The sequence below is a fragment of the Mauremys mutica genome, chromosome 3 (genome assembly GCF_020497125.1).
Source record: "Mauremys mutica isolate MM-2020 ecotype Southern chromosome 3, ASM2049712v1, whole genome shotgun sequence".
Taxonomy (NCBI): Eukaryota; Metazoa; Chordata; order Testudines; family Geoemydidae; genus Mauremys; species Mauremys mutica.
The window spans coordinates 13,749,091-13,763,439 of NC_059074.1; the positions used below are offsets into that span (position 1 = coordinate 13,749,091).

The 14,349-nt window shown below is 50.5% G+C and overlaps 1 protein-coding gene across 2 annotated transcripts in view; it reads right to left on the minus strand.

Moving 5' to 3' along the window:
• PAQR8 (progestin and adipoQ receptor family member 8) overlaps nucleotides 1–10,669 on the minus strand; it is a 29,461-nt gene extending 18,792 nt beyond the window's left edge. Inside the window, exon 1 of one of the 2 annotated variants that reach the window (XM_045011921.1) lies at nucleotides 10,575–10,669. The gene's annotated coding sequence lies outside the window, so the exon portion shown is untranslated. Of the gene's footprint in view, nucleotides 1–9,005; nucleotides 9,118–10,574 lie in introns of those variants that run through there. The other variant, XM_045011920.1, reaches the window with a different exon arrangement.
• Nucleotides 10,670–14,349: the final 3,680 nt, after the last annotated feature.

The following is a 14,349-nucleotide window of genomic DNA, read 5'->3' on the forward strand; positions in this document are numbered from 1 at the left end:
CTGCCAGTTCCTTGGGCTAGACACTCCCCAACAATGACGGGGCTCTCTCAAGTGAGGAGCCCCCCTGCATCTCACCCTGAAAGGCATCCACTAGGAACTAGACTGAGAGCACCACCTCCCACCAAACGGCCACCAGATGACCATGTCTTTGGGTATCGACTGAGCTGAGCTTGAAAGGATGTAGTGAGAAATGCACTCACAATGGACTTGATCCAGAGTCCACTGAACCAGGAGTCTTTCCACTCACTGCTCTGCATTTCTAATCAGGCCCACTGCCCATTTGCACTCCCCAGTCAAATCGCCTTAGAACAAACTCGCTCCTCTACAGTCGTAGAAGTAACTTAGTCTAGAAGCAAATAGCAGGGGGGGAGGAGGAGGAGAAATGGAACTTATTTTGAAATGAGCAGCCTAGCACGACTGTAAATATTTCCCAGCCCTAACCCATGTGACCACTGGGAACCACTATTGCCCTTGGCTGCGAAACAGAGAGAACATCACATACTTGCTGTTAGTGGCGCCCGGCACTCTCAGTCGTCACTTCCTTTTCCTGTGGTGCATAAACCTGTCACCTCCACATTTCCTGCCAACTGCTACAGCTTGACAGTGCTGAGTGCTGAGCATTCAGATAACTAAGGGACAGATGCTGATCTCAGCTACACCTGTGCAAATCCAGACTTCACTTGAATTATTCTGGATTTACACTCACATAGCTGAGATCAGAATCGGTTTCTCTGTTTGCACTGTCCGCGTAGTAACATATAAGAGGGCAGATTCAATGAATTTACACCAGGGATGAATTTCACCCAAGATCTAATAGGTGGCAGTAAAGGATACAGTGATATTTTGATCATCTAGGCTCCAGTTGTCAGACATGTGGAGCACTCACACCTCTCACAGACAGGAACTTCAGGAGCCCAGCACTTCTGTAAAACCAGATCCCAGCTGTCTCACGCTGAGCATCCAAAAATCAAAGCACCAACATTAGAGGGCACAATTGGGAATACGTTTCTTAACTTCTCCATGTCTCGGTTTGTGAATCTATAAAACAGGGCTAATAATACCTACCAACTTTACTGGCACATCCTTGTGTGTGTGCTTTGAAATCCTTGGACAGAAGGTGCTCAAAGTGCTGTTATTACATCATATATTAAATAGAGATGTTTTATTTCTACACAAAGGGGCAATCCAGGACCCACTGAAGTCAGTGGGAGCCCCACTTATTTCAGTGGGGCCAGGATTTCTCCCAAACTCTGATTTCTATCAGTCAAAGGACACATTCAAAGCACTCACCCAAGTGAGGGACTGAATGGGTCAGGACATTAGAATTGGGTTGTAGAACCTTTTACCTACAGGCCACTCCTTCATACCCAGACTAGGCAGAGACCAAAAGCTATTCCGACCTGCTGTTTACTTGGTTCTCCATAATGAGTTGGTGGCTCCAATCTGGTTTCTACTAGATGGCAACCAGCTCCACTACTGGATCTCTCAGATGAGAGGGGAAGGACGTAAATAGGCACATTTCATAAGCCCTAAAACTCGCTTGGGCCAAAATGCTCTAATGTGGGGGCTGTTGGGCACCCATATTAAAGTAGTTGGGTTTCCAGAGTTTGCTGGCCCCACAAATCCTAATAAAGTCAACAGGAGCTATGGGTGCTTAGCAGCTCTGAAAATCAGGCTGCTTTTACTTAGGGGCCTAAATGATGGATTTAGATGCCTAATCATAGGCACCCATGTTGGAACATTTTGGCCTGGAGGTTTCAAAAGGAAAGGCGTGTTAACCACGGGCAAAGCTCCTCAAATCTGACTTTATAATATCTCCAGCCATAGCATCTGTAGCACAATGCATTCAGCCTGAGGTGTGTGGAACTGGGATGGGTACTACAGAATCTTATGGCAACTCCCACATCCTGTGCATCTGCTTAGATTTGCTACTTAGGAGGCATGGCTGCTGTTCTGTGTTCAGCTTCTGGGCTGTGAACTCAGACAGTACATACAGCACAAGGTGGAAGTGTCTAAACCCTGAAAACATAGCTCAGTGAGACAGAACAGTACAGGGAGGCTATTACAAAGGGCAGAGCTGCAGAGGAGAAGGCTCTTGCACCAATAGCGACGAGAGTGTGTGAAGTGAGGAGGTGATGGAGGGAGCAGGAAGTGATGGAGAGAGAGAAGGTGCAAGAGAAAAGACTAGAGCAAGTCTGCGGAAGGTTACAAAAAAAAAGAAAATGGGCCTAATTCTGCCCTCAGACACACAAATGTACAGCTCCAAAGGGAGCTAAATACAGGAAGCTGAAGGCAGGATTTGTATTGGGAATTGGTGCCTCACAATTTACTGAGATTAGCCATCAAAAACGACAAGAGCTGGAGTCACCATTTATATCCTGGGACAGTCACTGGAAAGTCAGGTCTCGCTGTTTTCTGGCCTGGAGGCAGGCTCAGCTAGCAGCCAGCTCAGCTGTGCTGAACCATGTACTTCTCAACACCAACACTGCATTGTCTCAGTTGTGTTGTCTCCAGCAAATGAGAGTTGTGCATCTGGTACAACAAACAGAGTACAAGGGCCTTGGATGAGGGTGAGTTATGACAAAACCGTGCAAGGGCATCGCCAGACAAAAACATCAATGATCCTGGAGCTCCAACACAGGGAAAGGCAGTTTGCAAAGTCCTGCCAAGATGAGATGTGCTGGAGAATTCTTCATGGGGTTTTTTGGTGCCTGGGGGACAAGAACGGGTAAGTAGATTGAACTCATTCATGGCTGCGAGCCAGGAACTGAGGTCAAATCCTGACTGCTGACTCTGCTCTCTGTGCCCTGGGGAGTCACTATGTCACACAGTTTTAACCCTGGATACTTTAAGTTAGACACCTAAATACGTGGCCTGATTTGCAGAGGTACAGAGCTCCCAGAGAAACTCCTAACTTGCTCAGCACCTCTGAAATGCAGGCTACGGATTTAGATGTCTCACTTTAGGCATCTAAAATTGAAAACTTTGGCCAGAATCTTTCTGTCGCAAGACACTATCGCTCATTTGTACAGTACGGGGCGTAGTCCTAAGCAAATTCCAAATGAAGTCACTTTCTGCCTTCCCAAATTGTAGTTTCAATATAGGATATAGGATCCTTCTTCACCTCCTGTCCAAAATCATGGTGCAGTGTTACTACGTACCCCATGGATTGAGAACTGGTTAAAGGACAGGGAACAAAGGGTAGGAATTAATGGTAAATTCTCAGAATGGAGAGGGGTAACTAGTGGTGTTCCCCAAGGGTCAGTCCTCGGACCAATCCTATTCAATTTATTCATAAATGATCTGGAGAAAGGGGTAAACAGTGAGGTGGCAAAGTTTGCAGATGATACTAAACTACTCAAGATAGTTAAGACCAAAGCAGATTGTGAAGAACTTCAAAAAGATCTCACAAAACTAAGTGATTGGGCAACAAAATGGCAAATGAAATTTAATGTGGATAAATATAAAGTAATGCACATTGGAAAAAATAACCCCAACTATACATACAACATGATGGGGGCTAATTTAGCTACAACGAGTCAGGAAAAAGATCTTGGAGTTATCGTGGATAGTTCTCTGAAGATGTCCACGCAGTGTGCAGAGGCGGTCAAAAAAGCAAACAGGATGTTAGGAATCATTAAAAAGGGGATAGAGAATAAGACTGAGAATATATTATTGCCCTTATATAAATCCATGGTACGCCCACATCTCGAATACTGTGTACAGATGTGGTCTCCTCACCTCAAAAAAGATATTCTAGCACTAGAAAAGGTTCAGAAAAGAGCAACTAAAATGATTAGGGGTTTAGAGAGGGTCCCATATGAGGAAAGATTAAAGAGGCTAGGACTCTTCAGTTTGGAAAAAAGAAGACTAAGGGGGGACATGATAGAGGTATATAAAATCATGAGTGATGTTGAGAAAGTGGATAAGGAAAAGTTATTTACTTATTCCCATAATACAAGAACTAGGGGTCACCAAATGAAATTAATAGGCAGCAGGTTTAAAACAAATAAAAGGAAGTTCTTCTTCACGCAGCGCACAGTCAACTTGTGGAACTCCTTACCTGAGGAGGTTGTGAAGGCTAGGACTATAACAATGTTTAAAAGGGGACTGGATAAATTCATGGTGGCTAAGTCCATAAATGGCTATTAGCCAGGATGGGTAAGAATGGTGTCCCTAGCCTCTGTTCGTCAGAGGATGGAGATGGATGGCAGGAGAGAGATCACTTGATCATTCCCTGTTAGGTTCACTCCCTCAGGGGCACCTGGCATTGGCCACTGTTGGTAGACAGATACTGGGCTAGATGGACCTTTGGTCTGACCCGGTACGGCCTTTCTTATGTTCTTATGTTAGAGGTGGCTGCATTTCAGAGCCGATGCACATATATAGCCTGCAAAGTAGTTTGCAAAAGATCATCACCACTGCCCTTATCCCCCTGGACGATGCCATGCACCTTCAGCATCAGCCAGTGGTTGGGCTGGCACACCGTGGAAATGAAGCAGACCAAGGTCCGTTATGGATATATATTCCACCAGGTGTAAGCAAAATTAGAGTACAGACTCAGCATTGTTAATGGTTGCTATGGCGGAGGTGAGTCATGGGAATCGGTAACAACGAGCGTGAACAGTCACAGATACGCTTGAGCAACCACAGTTAGGAACTACCCTCCTAGGCCTGGGAGTTATAAGAACATTTTAGAAGGCAGCTCCTGACTCTTTGGATACCCTCCATCTGTCCATTTCCTCACTGTAGATTCAAGGCCTGTTGACCAGGTAACCTTCTTCCTGAATCAGTACAGGACTAATACCCCGTACGGGAGTAAGGGGTGCTATTCTGCCGGAGGGGTATTGTAGAGGGGTTTGCTACTGTAGATGCAGAATCAGGAATCAGTCCAGCAAACCCTTTCTCACATAGGTAGATCCATTGACTTTGTGGAGATGACCCATGTGAGCAAGGCCTAGCCACACAAGAGTTTGCCAGATCAGGCCCTCAGAGAGGTCATTTGATGAGAGCTAAAAAAGTGCTCTTGGTTCTGCTACCCAGACCAGAGCAGGTTTACAAGTGTGCTGCACTGCATGAACTGTGCTCCTAACTGCATTACATTTAAATTCTGGATGGGATTTTTGTGATCAGGTGACCATCTGCAGCATGCCAAACAAACAAAACAAAACTGTGAGACCGCTGTGAAAAGCAACAGGGTGGTTGCTAAGAAGATCTCCCACAGCACGTCCTGCTGGACTGATTATTTTGCTATAAACGTGTCATCACCACAAAGACAAATGCACAGACATACTTTTAAGGCTATGAATTCTGGTGCCACAGTCACTAGAAAAAAATGTACACACATCACGCTTATCATCAGCCACGCCTGTAAGCAGAGAATGTGACACCAGTGAGTAAAGTTTCCAACCCTCCAGGATTACCCTGGAGTCTCCAGGAATTAAAGATTCATTTTTAATTAAAGATTATGTGATGTGATGAAACCTCCAGGTATACCTCCCAGCAAAACTGGCAACCCAACCAGTGAGATGTTCTCAGTCCTACCCTAATTGCCTAGAGCTGTGGATATTTTCCACATCAGGTCTCATTTACATACTACTACCTCCATCCCCCACCCTCCTCCAATCTAGGAAGGAGCCCCTTCCCATTTAGCAATATGAAAAGAACAAAGTGATCACAACGCCCTGACACCTGTTTGTGACACTACCCGCCCCCCAAGAGTCACAACCCCAGGCAAAGAAGCCCTGGCTTAGAAACTCTTCACAGGAACTTATAACTCTTGGGGAATTTATTGCGCAATCGTGAACACTATCATTAAAGGGCCGGTAAAGGTTGCTGGGAGAGGGTTCCTGACACAGCTACATCTAAACCTTCAGAAACATCCAGTTGTGCACATAGCTGCTTGTGCAACCACATGATCTCATTGTTACCCTCATCCTCCCTCATTTCCCCCCCCTGTTGTTTGTTCTGTTCACTTGCTGCACAATGTTGCAATTGGACTGTAAACTCTTCTAGACAGGGCCCATATATCTGTGTCTGCAGAGCACCTAACGCAAAGGGGCCCTGATCCCGATCGAAGCCATTGGGCACAGCCTCAGTGGAAATATTAAATAATAATAAATGATGCATAGGATATTTTTAGAATCTGAACATTCTTGCAATCACATGGGGTTGGTGGGAAACACCCTTAGCAGCAAACAGGAGTAAATAAAGAATGGTTTTGTGGTTTGGCTTGATTTTTCTCTGTGTTTCTAGGAATTGTTAGACAACATCTGGATAAATTCACACTGTCCCTTAATGCTAAAGCCGGAGCACAACCTGTTTATATAATCCACTGTTATGTTTCTCTCCCATATACAAAGAGGTAACCGTATACTTTCAGCCTGAATGATTTTTTTATATTAGATTTAGGGAAACAATCAAACAAGAAGGAACAAGAGTGATGTCTCCACGAGAAGGCACAGCATGCGTGCCATGCCTGTAACATGCCGCACTGACCAGCAGCTGCCCTCTAGGCAGGCAGCCTTGTTAGAAATGAAAAGGGGAGTACAGTACACAGGAAACAAGTAATACTAGCTACAGAGCAACCAACACCACATTTACCTTGTATTGTGTTTGTTTGGTTTTGGAACCCCGATGTGGCCCTCAGGCCAAAAAGTTTTAAATCTTAATCGGTCAAGGTAGAAGTGCAAGCTGTGGTTCTCAAACTCAGGCTATGTTTTCACTGCAGAGTTAATTCAAGTTATCTACCCTCAAGTTAACTTCTCTGAGCAGCTGAGGAAAGCGAGGGGACCCTGAGCAGTGGGCCCAGCGCAGGGAGACGCCTCAGCCAAAAGGCCCTGCAGGTCAGACTTGGAGGGGGATCGTAACCCTGACAGGGCGGGGGCGATGCTGGGAAGAAGGGTCCTGCCACCTAGAGCCTGAGACATGTGGCCACCACCAGAGCAAGTGTCCAACCCACAGCATCCCTGCAGCCCAGCCAGGGCCTGAGAAGGAGGCCTGGGAATTACAAGAAACCAGGGCTGCCCGGGGGGGGCGGGGGGGGCAAGTGGGGCAATTTGCCCCAGGCCCCGGGCCCCGCAGGGACCCCCACGAGAATATCGTATTCTATAGTATTGCAACTTTTTTTTATGGAAGGGGCTCCCAAAATTGCTTTGCCCCAGGCCCCCTGAATCCTCTGGGTGGCCCTGCAAGAAACAGACTGTGAACTGCCCTGACATTCCAGAGACATTGTTTGTGATGTTCCCTGCCACAGAGCAGGGTGATGTGTTTCCTTCAACCTTTCCCATTTTCCTTATTCCTTTTTAAACTAATTGTTAATTAAATAAACTGTATTGCTTTAAATCATATGTAATGATCAGTGGGTCAGGAAAGCACCCAGTGCAGAGAGAGTACCCTGGAGTGGGGACACCCTAGCCCCTGTCCTAGGTGACCACAGCAGGGTTGGGGGTTGAGCCCCCTAGGAATCCTGGGCCCAGCCTTGTTGGGGTTACGAGGACTCTGCCAGACAGGAGAGTGCAAGGGGAGTCCTCGAGGGCAGGGAGGCCTCTGGGTAAAGGAAGTGGGAGCGAGGACTCAGATCCTTCCGCTAGCCCATTTCACCGGGGTGGTGCAGAAGCCAGGAAAGTTCCCCACAATCGCAGAACCATTCCCTCGCTTACATACAAAGGCAGAGAAAGTGGCCAAAGGAAAAAGCAAATTTGGGCTCACTTTCCCTTAAGTGCAGGGTTCTTCTTTTCCAAATACTAAGGAAATATACAAGCAACAAAGGCCCTGATCCAAATAGGGTGACCAGATGTCCTGATTTTATAGGGACAGTCCTGATATTTGGGGCTTTTTCTGATCTAGACTCCTATTACCCGCCCCACACACACACACACCCTCTGTCCCAATTTTTCACACTTGCTATATGGTCACCCTAGATCCAAAGGTCACTGAAATCAATGGAAAGACTCACATTGTTCGACTTCAGTGTGCTTTGAATCAGGCCCACAGCTATACACACCTTGCAATTGTGTGTGATGTAAAACAACACATCCCAGAAAACAAAATAGTGCATCCTGAGAAAGGCAGATCAGAAAGGTGACCAGCTGATGTATGAATAGTGAGTCAAATCCTCAGGTCCTTACTCAGTTGTTAATCAAAAGTTTTGCTTGAGCAAGTGTAACCCACACATCTAGTGGCACCGAGATCATTTAAAGAGAGAGATACAATGACTCTGCTCTACAGCCTTAGCTAACAGCCAGCTGGCTTTTAGCTCATGCACTAAGCTCCAGAGGTCTCAGGTTCGATGACGACTGGGGTCTGTCGGTGTTACACAAGGGCTGCTGGTTTTGGCCCAGGGATCTGAAAGCCTTCCAGGTTTATGCCCTAACCACTGGGCCATCCTTCCTTTCATGCCACCAGGATCAACACTGTGTGGAGCATAGTACAGGCACAGCTATCTCTGTGGGTGCGCAAAAGGTGCCCAACTGAAAAGATGTCCATCTCTGGGATGCACAGAGGTACCTATGTATCCTTTGGGCATACGAGGGGTGTTCACTCTAGGTGCTCAGCTGAGTGGGGGTGAAGCACAATGGTATCTATCTATGTTGGTGTAGAAAGGGAGCATCTGGGCCCTAATTGAGGCAGGGGCAGACAGTGGTGCTGTCTGTGTGCCATTCTGGGGGTGCCCATCTCTGGGGGGGGACACACAATGGGTGCCCATGTATTTCTGTGCCATGGGGTGCCCATCTCTTTCTGTGCGGGGGGGGGTGCACATCTCTGGGAGGCACACAGGAGTTGCCCATCTATTTCTGTGCAGGGGAGCCCATCTCTGGGGGAGGGGTACATGGGGGTGCCCATCTCTGGGGAGCCACACGGGGAGTGCCCATCTCGGGGGAGGGGTGCACGGAAGGTGCCCAGCTATTTCTGTGCGGGGGGGCCCACGGGACCTCCCAGGCTGGCGGTGCTGCTGCCCCGCGCCCTGTGGGCCCAGCCCGGGATCGGTGTCGCTGCAGACTCACCGCGCTTCCTCCAGCAGCAGCAGCAGCAGCTCCCTGCGATCCGGGAGCGCGGCAGCGGCAGCCTCGGCCCTGGGGTGCCCGGGATGGAGCCGCCGGCCGGCCGGGCTGCGCATCTCCTGCCGGGGCTGCCTGCAGGCGGGCGGGGCCGGGGGCTGACGGGGAGCCCTGCCCCGCGCATGCCCTGCCCACGGCGGCCGCCTCCCCCGGCAGCTTCGCTCGGCGCCTGGCCCGGCCGGTTCCGCGTCCAGCCCGGGCAGGGACCCGCATGGCCCCGAACGCCCCCCCCCGTGTCACCCCCGCCTGGTTCACAGTGACCCCCCACACTGCCCAGTGAGCCCCTCCTGCCTGGTACACAGTGACCCCCCCCACTGCCCAGTGACCCCCCCCGCCTGGTACACAGTGACCCCCCCCACTGCCCAGTGACCCCCCCCGCCTGGTACACAGTGACCCCCCACACTGCCCAGTGAGCCCCTCCTGCCTGGTACACAGTGACCCCCCCCACTGCCCAGTGACCCCCCCGCCTGGTACACAGTGACCCCCCCACACTGCCCAGTGAGTCCCCCCCACCTGGTACACAGTGACCCCCCCACACTGCCCAGTGAGCCCCTCCTGCCTGGTACACAGTGACCCCCCCACACTGCCCAGTGAGTCGTCCCCCCCACCTGGTACACAGTGACCCCCCCCACACTGCCCAGTGAGTCCCCCCACCCCGCCTGGTACACACCGGCTCCCAACTCCAACCTCACTGCCCGATCAATATTGACTCTCCACTAGCCCCCAGTGACCTCCCCTCCACCCACTGCCTGGTACACAGTGACCAGGGGCAGCTCTAGACATTTCATCGCCCCAAGCACGGGGCACGCCTGCGGGAGGTCCACCGGAGCCCAGGGCTGCCCAGAGGATTCCGGGGGCCCGGGGTCTTCGGCGGCAGGGGGCCCTTCCGTTCCTGGACTCGCCGCCAAAGTGCCCCGAAGACCCGTGGCGGCCCCCCCGCCGCCGAATTACTGCTGAAGCGGGACCCGCCGCCGAAGTGCAGCCCGATCTTTGGCGGTAATTCGGCGGAGGGGGGCCCCGCCGCGGGTCTTTGGGGCACTTCGGCGGCGGGTCCCGGAAGGGAAGGGCCCACCGCCGCCAAATTACCGCCGAAGACCGGGCTGCACGTCAGCGGCGGGTCCCGCTCCGTCTTCGGCAGTAATTCGCCAGCAGGGGGTCCTTCCGCCCCGGAACGGAAGGACCCCCCGCCGGCGAAGACCGGGAGCAGAAGAAGCTCCTGCGCCCATCCGCACAAGAGTTTGCCGGGCCCCCCGGAGGGAGTGAGGGACCCCGCTCCAGGGGCCCCGAAAAACTCTGGTGGGGGCCCCCATGGGGCTCGGGGCCTGGGGCAAATTGCCCCTCCTGCCCCCCCCCTCTGGGCGGCCCTGCCGGAGCCGCCTGCCGCCCTCCCGGCGACCGGCGGAGCGCCCCCCCACGGCATGCCGCCCCAAGCACGCGCTTGGCGTGCTGGGGCCTGGAGCCGGCCCTGCACACAATGACCCTTTCACAACTCCTGCTACACACACAGTGACTTACCCCACACTTCCTGGTACACACACAGCCCAATCCCTTCAACGTAGTGACTTCTCCACACCCACTGATACACACACAGCCTGAACTTCCACACACACAGTGACTCCTCCACACCTTTGATACAAACACAGCCTGAACTTCCACACACACAGTGATCTCTCCACACCCCTGATAGATACACAGCCCAATCTCTCCCCCTCCCACGCCGCACAGTGACCCTCCCACACTCCCTGCTGCACACACAGTGACCTCTCTACACTCCCTGATACACAGCCCAACCTCCCACATACACACAGTGATCCCGCCACACTTCCTGGTACACACACACAGCCTGATCCCCCCACATAGTGACCCTGCCACACACCCTGCCACATGCACAGCCCGATCCCCCCCTACAGTGACTCCCTCCACACCTTTGATACACACAGCCTGATCCCCGCAACATAGTGCCCCCTTCACACCCACTGATACACACACACCGCCCAGTCTCTGCCCCACACAGTGCCCCCTTGATACAAACTGCCTGATCTTGCACACACACACACAGTGCCCCTCAGCACCCCCTGTGACACACACCGCCTGATCCCCACACAAACAGTGATCCCCTTGACACTCCTGATACACACCCAGCCCAACCCTCTCCCACAGTGACCCCTTCACACACCCTGGTACACACACACACAGATCTGACATACATCCCAATCTCCCCCCTCATATGCACAAACATATACTGACCCCCCCCAACACACACTCTGACACACATGCACATAAAACACACATTTTGACCCCCCACCATAACTTGACAGCCAGGAATCACATTCCCATACACTCTTTAAAACACACACATGCACAGACCCTGACACACAGTCACATAAGCACGCACAACTTAACACAGTCACATTCACGTGCATACACTCATAATGTTACCTAGAGGCGCACACACAAAAATCACATAAAACCCCACATTTTAACACAGACACACAGTCACATTCACATACACACATTGTCCCATGGAGACATGCACAAATCACATAAACACACACAGGTTAAGACAGCCACACAGTTACATTCACCTGCGCGCACACACACAGTCACATACAGGCAGGTACACACTGACCCAGGTGCACCCACCCCCACTTTAAACTGTGCTTCCTGTATAATACCACAATATAATACTCTATAAACCTTTATCCCTGCTGCCTTTCCTCCTTTACTAATCTACATTATTATCGGTCACTGACAAAAATCAGCAATCCTCAGCTCTAGATACCAACAGCAGAAAGCCTATTCGCATCCCCTATGCAAAGGTTTGATCTCTTTTAGATGATTGCATGTTCAGTAATATTTCCAGACCTGTGTATTCTGTTCTGGCAATGTACGAAAAAGGTGACATTGAAACACACCATTTTCTGGATAGGAAGAACTCACAAGATCCTTGTTATTTTCATCTGAGACGGAATCTGAGTCACACCATGATATTGCAAAATCACAATGGCATTTCTGTGACAGCCGCAAATCATGGTGTTCTGGCCCAGCATCCAGCTCAGAGTGCACATGTGTGACGCGTTAATATCCTAACTGTAGTTTTATGGGGCATGGAAAAGACTAAAAAATCAGGCATCTCCTGTGAATTTTGGGGGGGCTAGATGGCAATCCAGAAAAAAAAAGTCTTGCCCCTCTGCAGCCATTCAGATACGCAGGCTCCAGCCCTGCAACTACTTGCAAGAGGATGGACTACTGCCCCTGCATTGATTTCAGTGGGGCTTCTGCCCGGAGTGACTGTCCCATTGAAATCAGTGTAACTCCAGACAAGCGCTTCAGTCCACCTGTGTGCAGGAAGTTGGAGAATGAGTGTCTACAGCTGTATTGATACTAGGCTTTTCCCACTAAAATTTGCCACTGTTGATGCCTCCAGTACAGCTCCACCAGTGGACCAGCAGTAGGCGTTCCAATGTAGACAAGGTACCAGCAGCTGCTGCCATTTTAGTCACCATGTCACTGAAACCTGTTCAGCCCAGGTCTAGTCTTGCAACATATACATATTCTGGATCCTGAATGATTTTCTTTGCTCGCCATGGACCAAATTCTGCTCTGCCCAACCTCAGGGGTTTTGATGAGAGTGCATGGGAGGGAAGATTCTTTTGTCTTAAAAGGAGAACTGGTTTGCAACCACTTTGTTGTAAATGCAGTAGATTAGGAAGTTAACTAGTTTCACAGCTGCTTCTATACTAAACCCCTTTCTGCATCCTCCGCTGAGCTGCTGTTTTGTAATTTCCCACACGGGGAGACAGTTTATTGTATCAAATAACCCTGTTTCCTAGCATGATTGTACTCACACATGACTGGTTTCTTAAGCAGAAGTTCTCAACCAGGGGTCCGAGGCCCCCTTGGGGGCCACGAACAGGTTTCAGGGGGTCCACCAAGCAAAGTCGGCATGGAGCCCAGGGCAGAAAGCTGAAGCCCCTCTGCCCGGAGCTTTACTACCCCGGGGGGGAGGGAGCAGCTGAAGCCTGAGCAATTTAACTTTGTGGGGGGCCCGGACAATTGCCTTGTTCGCTAGCCCCTAATGCCAGCCCTGGCTTTTATACAGGGGCTCTGGAACAGTTTGTATAATGGGGGTGCTGTGAACCATTGAACCAAACTGTAAACCCTGTATATGATAGAAACCACTTCAAGCCAAGGGGTGTGGCTGCGCCCCCAGCACCCCTAGTTCCAGCACCTATGCTTTTACATGCAGAAAAACGGTTGTTGTGGCACAGGTGGGCCATGGAGTTTTTATAGCATGTTGGGGGAAAGAAAGAAAAAGGGTGAAAACAGCTGATTGGAGTATTATCCCATGCTGGAGGGGAATCACCTAATATTCTAAGCACCTGTTGTTCCCTCTCCCCCTTTCAGTCTAAATGCATCTTGGTTTGTTTATGTAGGGTTGCTCATGATGCCTAGCTCAATGGGGTCCTGGTCCATGACTAGGGCTCCTTGGTGCTACAGTAATACAAAAAAATTATTCTGGGAGAGCAGGAGAGCCACATATAAAGAAAATATGAGGAAGAAAATATGGCCCCATTTTGAGCCTACCAATCTTGCAAACACCCCTCTGACCCTCTGGAGGCTTCAGCTCATCTTTCTAAGCACCCATGTATCTGGTCAGCTGGAAGCTGCCAGCGTTCTGTGAATTAACAGTAGGTCGCAATTATGACCAACTACAGTGACATGGTTTTAGCCTGCGAGCCACAATTGGGTAAGAACTCAGAGCCCACGGTGAAGGGGACCAGAGGAACAGATCTCCTTGACTGGCTGTCAGTAACATTATAACCATGGCAATAATCCTTGCTAAATGGCCATTCGCAGGCCACTGAAGTCAATGGAAAGACTCGAAGGCTGGAAATGCCTGCTAGCGGCACGCAGGAACAAGCAAGATCCTTGTGAGTTTCCCTTCAAGGACGTATAGTCTCTGGATGGAACTTACTTTTCCTTTCCTCACAGCAGGGTGGCCAGGACAAGTTGGCTCCGATGCTTTATCTGCAATGCGGGCACCAAAGGGCATATCTACATAGCCCACAGCAGCGAGCCTCCCAGCTTACAGGCTCTGGTTTGTGGGGTTCGCTCTAGCGCTCTAAAAATAGCTGTGGAGACAGCACTTTGAAGGTGCGGCTTGGGCTGGAGTCTACCCTCCACCCTGGGCATCAGAGCCCCAGTTGCAACATCTATGCAGCTATTTTTAGCAAGGTAGCACAAGCCTTGTGCACCCAAATCTGTCAAGCTGGGCTGTGAGGTTCAC